Raw genomic sequence first — 12378 nt, 5'->3', positions numbered from 1 at the left:
TTGTGAGTTGTCTCTTCACACTGCTGGTGGTTTCTCTTGCTGTGCAGAAGCCTTTTAATAAGAAGAGATCCCACTTGTTGATTGTTTGTGCTAGTTCATGGGCAACTGAGCTTTTGTTCATAAAATCTTTTCCTACAGCAATGTCTTCAAGGGTTCTACCTAACCTCTGTTCCAACTGGTTCAGAGTTTCTATTTGAATATTTAGATCTTTAAGCCATTTTGATTTTAGTTTACTGCATGGTGAGAGATATAGGTCTAGTATTAATCTTTGTCAAGTTGAAGCCCAATTTTTCCAGCACCATTTATTAAAGAGGCTATCTTTCCTCCAGTGAGGGTGTTTGGCTCCTTTATCAAAGATGAGATGGCTGAGTGTGTCTGGCATTGTTTCTGCATCTTCTAATCTGTTCCACTGGTCCTCAAGTCTGTTTCATTGCCAGTACCATGCTGTTTTTATCACAGTAGCTTTGTAGTATAGTTGCAGGTTGGGGATTGTGATACTCCCTGCCATGTCTCTGTTACCTAGAATTGCTTTTGCTATTCTGAGTCTCTTTTTGTTCCAAATGAGTTTTTGGATTGTTTTCTCAAGGTCCATGAAGTATGCTGCTGGGATCTCAATTGGAATTGCATTAAATCTAATATAGCAGTTTTGGAAGTATGGCCATTTTCACTATATTAATCCTTCCTACCCAGGAGCAGGGAATGTCTGTCCATTTTCTGATATCATCTTCAATCTCTCTTTTCAGAGTGCCATAGTTTTCAGAGAAGAGCTCTTTGATTTCTTTTGTTAGGATGATTCTCCTAGGTATTTCAGTTTTTTGGATGCTATTGTGAAAGGAATTATTTGCCCTATTTCTCTCTCAGTGAGTCTGTCATTGGTGTAGAGGAAAGCTATTGATTTTTGTGTGTTGACTTTGTAACCAGCTACTTGACTGAATTTGGTTATTAAGTCTAGAAGACTTTTGGTGGAGTTCTTGGGGTCTTCTATATAGAGTATCATGTCATCTGCAAATAATGACAATTTGACTTCTTCATTACCTATCTTTATTGCTTTTATTTCTTTCTCTTGTCTAATTGCCATGGCTAATGTTTCCAGAACTATATTGAACAAGAGTGGTGATAGTGGACATCCTTGTCTTGTTCCTGATTTTAGTGTGAAGGATTTCAGTTTTTGACCATTTAGTATGACATTGGCTATTGGTTTTTCATAGATGGCTTCTATCAGTTTGAGGTAGAGACCATCTATTCCAATTTTTTGTAGGGTTTTTATCATAAATGCATTTTGGATTTTGTCAAATGATTTTCTGCATCTATGGAGATAATCGTATGGTTTTTGTCCTTGGCTCTATTGATATAGTGTATTCCATTGATTGATTTTCATATACTGAATCATCCCTACATGTCTGGGATGAATCCCACTTGATCAGGGTGTATGATCTTCTTGATGATCTTCTGCATTCTGTTTGCCAGTATCTTATTAAGGATTTTTGCATCTATGTCCATTAGTGAGATTGACCTATAGTTCTCTTTTTTGGTTGGGTCTTTCTCTGCTTTGGGGATCAAGGTGATGCTTGCTTCCAGGAATGAATTTGGGAATATTGCTTCCCTTTCAATTGCATTGAAGAGTTTAAACAGTAGTGGCAGTAGTTCCTCTCTAAATGTCTTGTAGAATTCAGCAGTGAAGCCATCAGGGCCTGGGCTTTTCTTTGTTGATAAGTTTTTAATTACATTTTCAATTTCATTGGTTGATACTGGGTTGTTCAGAATTTTTAGGTCTTCTTTGTTCAACGTTGGTAATTCATATGTATCTAGGAATCTGTCCATTTCTTCTGTGTTGTCCATCTTATTGGCGTATAGGTTCTGGAAGTAGGTATTGATGATCCTCTGGATTTCTGCTGGGTCTGTTGTAATTTCACCCTTTTCATTCCTAATTGCATGGATTTGGGCCTTTTCTTTCCTTTTTCTGACAAGGTTGGCTAAAGGTTTGTCAATTTTGTTGATTCTTTCGAAGAACCAACTCTTGGCTTCATTGATTTTTTGTGTCTTTCTCTTAGTCTCCATTGCATTGATTTCTCCTCTCATCGCTATAATTTCCTCCCTTGTATGAGCTTTGGGGTTGTCATGCTCTTCTTTTTCTAGAAGCTTGAGGTGCAGCATCAGGTTGTTTAATTGGGCTCATTCTGTTTTCCTAATATGGGTATTCACTTCTATGAATTTCCCTCGTAAGACTGCTTTCATTGCATCCCATAGATTCCGATATGTTGTATTGTCATTGTCATTTAATTGAAGGAACTGTCTGATTTCTTCTTTAATTTCCTCTGTGACCCATTGGTTATTCAGAAGTGTGTTGTTCAATTTCCACATGTTTATGAAATTTTTTGAGTTTCTTTTGCAATGGATCTCCAATTTCATTGCACTGTGGTCTGATAATATACAGGGGATAACTTCAGTTCCTTTGCACTTACTTAAACATGTTCTATGTGTGAGTATGTGGTCTATTTTGGAGAATGACCCATGTGCAGCTGAGAAGAATGTGTATTCTGATTTAGGGGGGTGGAACACTCTGTAAACATCTGTTAAGTTCATTTGTTCAAGAGTTCGATTGAGTTCTAGTATTTCATTACTTATATTTAGTCTAGCTGATCTATCTATTTGTGACAGTGGGGTGTTGAGGTCCCCCACTACAATTGTATTAGTGCATATATGACTTTTCATGTCTGTTAGTATTTGTTTTATATAGTTGGGTGCACTACTGTTTGGTGCATAGATATTTATGATTGTCATCTCTTCCTCTTGGATTGTTCCCTTTACAAGGATGTAGTGTCCTTCTTCATCTCTCTTAATCAGTGTTGGTTTGAAATCTACTTGTTCTGCAAAGAGGATAGCTACTTCTGCTTTTTTTCAGGTTCCTGTCGCATGGAGTATTGTTTTCCACCCTTTAACTTTCAGTCTGTGAGTTTCCTTTTGAATTAAGTGTGTTTCTTGTATGCAGCATATTGTTGGATTTTGCTTCTTGACCCATTCTGCCAGTCTATTTCTTTTGATTGATGAATTGAGACCATTAACATTGATGGTTATAACTGAAACCTACTGACTTGTTATTGCCATGACTTTTTCTTTTTGTTGGGTTCTCCCCCTTTACATTTAATTTCTTGTCATGCCAGATGAGTTCATTCTGCTTTCTTTCCTGGGGTTGTGGTCCTCAATGTCTGTTCCTAGGATATTGTGTAAAATTCTTTGGAGTGCTGGTTTGGTATTCACGAAGTTCCTAAGGTGCTCTTTGTCATGAAAGTATCTTATTTCTCCATCCATTTTGAAAGATAGTTTTGCAGGATATAACAATCTGGGTTGAAGGCTGTTTTCTTTTAGGGCTTGGAATATGTCACTCCAAGCTCTTCTTGCCTTGATGGTTTGTGTTGAGAAGTCTGCTGTGATTGTGATGGGCTTTCCTTTGTATGTGATTTGTTTCTTTTCTCTGACTGCTTGGAGAACTTTGTTCTTCTGTTGAGTTTCTGGAATCTTAACACTTACATGCCTATGTGTAGATTTTTTTTTGATCAAGGATATTTGGAGTCCTATATGTCTCACTTATGTGTATGTCAAGCTCTTTTCCCCTGCTTGGGAAGTTTTCTGCCATTATGTCTGTGAAGAGATTTTTTTTATGTCATCTCCACTCTCTCCTGTTTCTTCATTGAGCCCAATCAGTCTCATGTTATTTTTCTTTGCATCATCTAGCAGCTGCTGGATTGATTTCTCATGTTCCCTTATAATTTTGAAGCAATTTTTCTTTCCTGGTCACTAATTGCAATCTTATCCTCTATATCTGAAATTCTGTCCTCACATTGGCTCATTCTGCCGTGTAGACTTTCAATGGAGTTTTTCATGTCCTGGAAATCTATTTGCATCTGTTTTATGGATTCCATTTGTTTCCTATGTTGGGATTCCATCATGTTCCTGAGCTCCTCTCTAGATTTATTAATCATGTGTTGCACTAGGGGCACAATTTCTCCTGTTATGTGAGAAATTATTTCTGATTTCATTTTTTCCAGATCCCCTTTTGTTGCCAGTTCAGTGGGTCCAGGTGGTTGAGTATCAGAGTGTTCCATCTCATTTCCCTTTGTGGTTGCTGTAGGTGATCTGGAAGTCTGGTTTTGAGACTTATTTATGTGTTTTCTCATTTCGAATGGGACGGGGTGCTGTTAGAGCCTGCACGGATTACAGCCTCTGAGCTGGGTGAGGTGGGACAAGGGCTGGGAGCAGCGGTAGGGATGGTGACCCATTTCCTGTTTGCTGGGAGCAGTGGGAGGTATGGTGGCTGGGAAGCCCCTTCCTCTGGACCAGGAGCAGTGGGATGGTGGCTCAGAAGCCCCTCCCTCTGGGCCGGGAGTGGTGGGAGGAATGGTGTCCTGGAAGCCCCTTCCTCTGGGCCAGGAGCAGCGGGACAGAAGGTGGCCCAAAAGCCCTTTCCTCTGGGCTGGGAGCAGCAGGAGGGATGGTAACCGGGAAGCCCCTTCCTCTGGACCAGGAGCAGTGGGATGGCGTCTCAGAAGCCCCTACCTCTGGGTCACGAACAGCGGGACTCAGTACCTTGGTCTGGTTGTCTGGTGTCCTCTGCGTCTTTGTAGTGTGGAACCAGGTGGCTGCCTGTCTGCAGCAGGGTGATTCGGTGTCTTCCGCATGACTCAGGACCTCGGTAGGGAGTGCACAGACCTTCCTGTGTGCAGCGGGCTGATTCTGCGTATTCTGCATGACTGGGGACCTCAGTAGGGCATGGGCAGATCTGCCTGTCTGCAGCGGGCTGATTCGGCGTGTTCTGTGTGACTCAGGACCTCGGTAGGGTGTGCAGAGACCTGCCTGTCTACAGTGGGCTGGTTCCATGTCTTCCGTGCAACTCAGGACCTAGGTAGGGCATGCACAGACCTGCCTGTCTACAGGGGGCTGATTTGGCATGTTCTGTGTGACTCAGGACCTCGGTAGGGTATGGGCAGACCTGCCTGTCTGCAGCAGGGTGATTTGGTGCCTTCCACGCGACTGCGACTCTTAAAAGTAAATGATTGTTGATTTAGATAGCCACTTGCTGGTACATTTTTATGTAGCAGCCTGAGTATGATGATATCATAACTAAGGAGAAACAACCAGAAAATTTAATTTGTCTTTGGAAGAACTACCCCCCCCCCAAGTCTTAGAATTTATGGTTGATTGCTTCTTGGCCTTTTGGCTAAGATCAAGTATAGAATTTACGGTTGAAGCAAGTAAATTAACTTTGGTTTTAGAACAACCTTGCAAACATTTTACAAATAAAGAAGCAGATTACTATCATATTCGGCTTTGTAAATGGTCCTCGAGGGCTGGGGATTTAGCTTAGTGGTTCCGCCACCTGCCTTGCGAGTGCAAGGACCCAAGTTCAATACCCAGCACCCAAAAAACAAACAAAAAAACCCAGGTCCTCTATCAAGAACTAAAATAATTTCATATGTTAACACATCATTGAATGCTTCATGTTACAACAATTTCACATGAAGTAAGAAATACAACTGAAGAGGAAAAATCATTTTAAAGTGCAGATCTTTGATAAGTAGAGAAATCTGATGTCTGTGAGATAATTATAGTACAGCTGAAGCCTTGTAATTAAGCTACCTAAGTCTCTGCCCCACCAAAGTTATGAATCTGCCACCATCAAAACCCAGGAAACTCAGATCAACTTCAGAGCCCTAAATGAGAAGAAATAATGAAAACGCACAGACATTTAAGAGAAGCATGAAACATTGGCAGAGTGGAGAACTTAGGAATCTACAAAACATAGCAGGGTAAATTTTAACCTTATTAGCATTTCATATTTGAAAATATAAAAATAATGTAAATGCAAAAATGAATGAATTACAAGTGCTTATTCCAAAAAACCCTATTCTATTCACATTTCTTATAGTTTTGAATATAGTTGCCCAGCCAATGACACATTGTTATACTGTTGCCTGATATCTGAAATTTCAGCAAGAATAAGTTTCCTTGTATAATTTTTAATTGTCTTATGTGTTGGTTCTTGACTAATAACCTAGTTCAAGTTCACATCTTTGCACTGCTACCTATTCTTACTTTTTTATGCAGTGTTCTAAAACAAATATTGGATCTCTACTTGGCAAATGCTCTATCATTGACCTATATCTTCAGGTCAGAATATGGATTCTTTATTAGTGCAGTATTATTATCTACATGAGTCTAATAAATTAGATTTGCAAATGTAATTTTAAAATATTGTATTACCCCACTGATGTTATTATTTTTAGACAATATTATTGGAATTCCTCATTAGTCATATATTTTCATATTTGTACTACTTCTTCTCCTTATATATCTTCCTAATTATTCTCCTACCTCTTAAAATTATCAACTGATGTGTCTTCATCCATATTCTCCTTTTTTTTTTTTTTTTTTTGGTATCGAGAATCAAACTCGGGTCCTTGCGCTTGTGCAGGAGGTGGCGAAACCACTGAGCTAAATCCCCGGCTGCATATTCTCCTTTGTTATTGAAGCTACATTATCTTAAGTTGTTATAATACATAAAGTAACAATTGATATTTCTTTGTGAAAATTGAAACTTCCATACCATTATGAATGGGTCACTCATTTTTCTTGTCTTTGTTTCTAATCATGCCATTTTTCACTGAATTTATCTGAAATTAACAGCTATTAGCATTATTCTGATTGGAATTTGTATAGTAATATCATCATATTTACTTCCATGTTATGTCTTTGAATTTTTCTGTATTTGTTTATGTTTATACTTGTCTTTTTAAGTGGGAAATAAGGAAATTTTTGACTTTCCTATCAAATTTTACAAGTTATACTTAAATAAAAAAGTATTCTATTTACAATTTATGGTTACTTATGTGATTTGTCTATTCATACTATTTAAATTTTGCTATCCATTTTCAAATAAATTCTAAATTATTTTCTGGCTATTTTAATTTACTTGTGCTTTTAAAAAAAATTTGACTCTATTTCCTCTACTTGGGTGAGTTACATTTTCTAATGAGCTAAAAGGACACTCCCACTAGAAATGTAGGTGCTCAACCAGCACAAGCTAAGGAGCCAGGCAGCGTGAAGGCCCTGGTCCTGTTCCGGGCTCCGCCCATGTCACGGTGAGGTCCCAGGCATGGCTTGGAGCCCCTAGCCCATCCTGTGACCCACTCAGTGTGACCAACCAGTGCAAGCTGAGGAGCCTGGCAGTGTGAAGCCCCTGGCTTCATTCTGGGCTCCTCTTAGCCACATCCCACTCCCCTCCACCCCTGTCATCTGTGTCAATCTCCACCCCACCCTGCCCCTGGCCTCCTGGCTCTTCTGCTACCTGGTTCCACACTACAGAGGCACAGGGGATTATAAAGGCCCTTGTCCTGAGCACCACAAGATACAGCAGAAGTTAGTAACAGAAAGAGGGTCTTTCAGCCTCCTCGATGAAAACTGAAGCTCAGTGGAAAAGTGAAGAGAATCTCTACAATAAAGGCACACCAGACCACTGTACTTGGTAAACTCCTGGAGGGATCACTGCCTGGGATCACCACTTCCCATCAGAACCTGCACTATCTCCAGGGGAAGGGCAACTGGAACCTGCAGTAGAACTTTGCACAGTTCAACCCTGCAGGAAGACAGAGCACTCAACTTGGGACTAGCAGCCAGAAATCTGCCTGAATCTCACAGGTCTGCTACTGGCTTGCTGAGACTCATTGACTTGTATATGCACACAGCTGCCTACTGTGACAGCAGAGACATACCCTGAAGGAGGCCCATCATTTTTATTTTTTGTTATTTGCAAAAAAGAAAAAAAATTTTTTCTTATTTTTAATTCTTAATTTTTACTTTTTTCTACTCTTTTCAAAGTTTTACTTTTCTCTTTTTTCTTTTATCTTTTCTTTCTCTCTCACTCGTTCTCTTTTTTTTTATTAAATTCTTTTATTGGTACATTGTAGGTATACAACACAATTACATTTCTCATTGGGAATTGTACCTTTACATAATGGATCTTGGTTCTTATTTTTTCCCCATTCCTAGCCCTCCCTTCACCCCCTCCACCCTTCCCTATTTACAAAGACTTTATTTCCATTTTTTCCATTTCTCATCATTTTTCCTTTCCCTTCTTTCATTTCCCCTGCCCCTCCCACTACCCCTACCCCTTTGGACCTTTTCTTCCTATTTTACATTATTGATTATTTGTTCCAATTGTTGGTACATTTTAGGTATACAATATAATGACATTCATCATTGGAAATTTGCAACTTTATGTAGTCTCTCTTGGTTCTTATCTTTCACCCTTGCCCAGCCCTCCGTTCAACCCCGCCATTCCTCCCTATTTACAAAGATTTTGTTCCTATTTTTCCATTTTCTCATATTAATCCCATTCCCTTCTATCCTTTCCCCTAGCCCTCCCACTTCCTTACCCTTTGTCCCTTTTCTTCCTATTTCACATTACCTATTATACATTTAGTCCTTATTTACACTTTCAGTTTCTCACACCAGAGAAGCTATTCAGTATTTATACATGTGTGTCCTATTTCTTTCACATAAGAGTATCACCTCAATGTGCATCCACTTAGCTATAAATGTCTCTAAGTTCTTATTTTTTATGGCTGAGTAGTACTCCATTTTATAAAAAAACATTTTCTTTATCCAGTCTCCAGTTGATGGGTATTGGGGCTGTTTCCAAGTTTTAGCTATTACAAACTGTGCTGCTATGAACATGGGTGTACATATATCACTGTGGTATGATTCTTTTAATTCTTTGGGGAAGATCCCCAGCAGTGGAATAGCGGGGTCAAATGGGACTTCCAGTCCTAGTTCTTGGAGGTATCGCCATACTGATTTCCACAGTGCTTGCACCAGTCTACATTCCCACCAGCAGTGGAGCAGTGTTCCTCTTTCCCCACAGCCCCACTAGCATTTGTTACTGGTTGATTTCATGATAGTAGCCATTCTTTCTGGAGTGAAGTGGAATCTCAGCGTTGTTTTCATTTGCATCTCTTGAATGACCATCTCACTCATTCTCTTGCTGTCACACATTGCTCTTCATCTCCCTATTTTTTCCTTCCTGGATTGAATTTGGATTTCTCCTTTATTTTTCTTTTCTTCTCTTTTACCTTCTCTTTATTATCATTAGTTTTAAAGGAAAGTAAACACAGTATTAGCCTCCCTATTGCTGTTAGGTGGTTCTATTCACATCTTTGTTCTTTCATTTTGCCTTTTCCACTTGCCTTTAACAATTTCTTAGAGTTTGTATGATCTTCCTGTGTCTTCTGGCCACACTGCTAATCTTTCCTGATCTTTCTACCTGTCCCTCCCTCCCCAACCCCTTCTAACTCCCCATCCCAAAGAGTAAAGTTGCTATATTGAAGAGTTTATTCACTAAAAACATATGTTGGGTTGGTTCTTGGTTTTGATTTAACTCATACAATTAAATGTGATAGATTGATAACTATCACAAATTGTCATTTTCTAAGCTGCTCTTGATGCTATGGTATTGGTGATTGTACCATTTGGGCTAAGATGTTGTGATTGATCTAATCAATTTTTCTTCCTGGTATAATGAAAATGAAAGCCTCAGAGTCATTAGAGTCTCAAAACCTAAAGACCAGCTATAACTGGAAGACACCTCTGAAAAGCAATCATTCCACAAGGCTTTTAAACAAAAGCAACAAAGATACCTACATGAAGCAATTTTGAAGTATCAACCCAGGAATTAAACCAAGGACAGTAACAAAAACAAAAATGAGAAGACACTTAAGCAAGGCACAAACGCAGGCTTCCACACCACAAAAAGGAAATTCTGGGGGAAATGAGGTGGAAAACTCTGATAATCAGCCACTTGAATACCCTGAACTAATAGCACAGGAAGTAACAAAGCAGATGCATGAGGCTCTAGAAAAATTCAAAGCAGAAATAATCTCACAGGTAACTACAGAGATGGTGAGCAGAGTGACAGACATGATTAGAGGCTCTGGAACAGAAACAGATAAGAAAATGGATGAGATCAGAAACATGCTGGAAGCTATGAATGCCCAGCATAAGGGAGAAATGGAAACCATGATTGCCCAACATAAGAAAGAAATGGAATCATTGAAACGGATTCAAACAGATATTCAGGAGATTAAATGCTCCATTGAAAGCATGCAGAGCAGACTAAGAGAATCAGAAGACAGAATATCAGATATAGAAGACAGGATTGTGGTTAAGGACCATGAAAACAGAAATTTCTTAAAGATACTAAGGGACCATGAAAAATCAATCCAACAGCTGCTAGATGATGCAAAAAAGAATAACATAAGACTCATAGGAGTCCATGAAAAAACAGGAGAAAGTACAGTTGACATAAAAAAAAAGTTCACAGAAGTAATAGTAGAAAACTTCCCAGACAGAGGTAGAGAATTGGACATACAGATAAGCAAGGCATATAGAACTCCAACCAGTCATGACCAAAAAAATCTACAGCTGGACATATAATAGTCAAGATCCCAGAAATCCAACAGAAGAACAAAATTCAACAGGCAGTTAGAGAAAAGAAACATATCACCTACAAAGGAAAGCCCATCAGAATCACAGCAGATTTCTCAACACAAACACTCAAATCAAGGAGAGCCTAGAGTGAAGTATTTCAAGCCCTAAAAGAAAAGAACTTCCAACCTACACTGTTGTATCCTGCAAAGTTATCTTTCAAAATCAATGGGGAAATTAGATACTTCCACGATAAAGAACACCTGAGAAATTTCATGAATACCAAACCAGCACTCCAAACAACTTTAAGCAATATCCTAGAAAAAGACAATGACGTTCTCAACTCCATGAGGCCCAAAAAAAGGAAGCCACCAGGCAAGGTAAGACACTAAAGGGAAACTGGGAAAAATAAGAAATAAAAGAGCCAACAACAGTAAAACATCATGACAAGGATGAGTCAATATCTCTCAATTATAGCTATCAATGTAAACAGCCTCAATTCACCAATCAAAAGATATAGACTGACAGAATGGATTAAGAAGTAAAATCCAGCAATATGCTGTATACAAGAAACACACCTAACTCAAAAGGAAATTCATAGACTGAAAGTAAAACGATGGGAAACAGTTCTCCATGCAACAGGAACCCAGAAAAAAGCAGGGGTAGCAATCTTATTTGCAAAGTGGATTTCAAACCAAAACTAATTAAGAGAGACAAATATGGTCACTACATCCTTGTGAATGGAACAATCCAAGAGGAAGAGATGGCAATCCTAAATATATATGCACCAAATACGAATGCCCCCAACTATACAAAACAAATATTAATGGACATGAAAAACCAAATAAGCACTAATACAATTGTAGTGGGGGACCTCAACACCCCTCTATCACAAATAGACATATCACCTAGAACACAAATGAACAATGAAATTCTAGAACTGAACCAAGTTATTGAACAAATGGACTTAATAGATATTTACAGAGTGTTCCACCCCACAAAATCAGAATACACATTCTTTTCAGCTGCACATGGGTCATTCTCCAAAACAGACCACATGCTAGCTCATAGGACATGTCTAAGTCAATGTAAAAGAATTGAAATTACCTCCTGTATATTATCAGACCATAGTGCAATAAAATTTGAGAACAATAATATAAGAATCAGCAAAACTCCCACAAACATATGGAAATTGAATAACAACTTCCTGAACAACCATAGGTGACAGAGGAAATTAAAGAAGAAATTAGACAGTTTTTACAAGTAAATGATAATGCTAGTACAGCATACAAGAAACTTCGGGACACAATGAAAGCAGTTCTATGTGGGAAATTCATAGCAGTGAATGCCCATATTAGGACAACAGAGAGAATTCAGATAAATAACCTAATGCAGAACCTCAAGCTCCAAAAAAAGGAAGAGCATAACAAACCCAAAGCTCATACAAGAAAGGAAATTATAAAGATCTGAGCAGAAATCAATGCAATAGAGACTAAGAGAATGATACAAAAAATTAATGAATCAAAGAGTTGGTTTTTTGAAAGAATAAATAAAATCGATAAATCTTTAGCCAACCTTACCAAAAAAAGGGAAGAAAAGGCTCAAATCCTTGCAATTAAGAACAAAAAAGGGACAGTCACAACAGAACCAGCAAAAATCCAGAGGATCATAAATACCTACTTTGAGAACCTGTACTCTAATAAAATGGAAAACACAGAAGAAATGGACAGATTCCTAGATACATACAAATTGCAAAAAGTTAAATGAAGAAGATATAGAAATTCTAAACACCCCAATTACAATGAGTGAAATTGAAAATGTAATAAAAAATTTACCAACAAAGAAAAGCCCAGGTCCTGATGGTTTCACTGCTGAATTCTACAAGACATTTAAAGAAGAACT

The 12378-nt window shown here is 38.5% G+C and overlaps 1 long non-coding RNA gene and 1 pseudogene across 1 annotated transcript in view; one reads left to right on the top strand and one right to left on the bottom strand.

Annotated features, from left to right (window-relative positions):
* LOC110348637 (uncharacterized) overlaps positions 1-12378 on the bottom strand; it is a 110023-nt gene that overhangs the window by 69201 nt on the left and 28444 nt on the right. The window lies entirely within an intron of this gene.
* Positions 5196-5289, top strand: LOC147825200 (U2 spliceosomal RNA; annotated as a pseudogene).

The sequence above is a fragment of the Heterocephalus glaber genome, unplaced genomic scaffold (assembly GCF_053883595.1).
Source record: "Heterocephalus glaber isolate CG9 unplaced genomic scaffold, H.glaber_assembly_v1.0 deba00001504, whole genome shotgun sequence".
Lineage (NCBI taxonomy): Eukaryota > Metazoa > Chordata > Mammalia > Rodentia > Bathyergidae > Heterocephalus > Heterocephalus glaber.
This window is presented reverse-complemented; position numbering and strand designations above follow the sequence as displayed.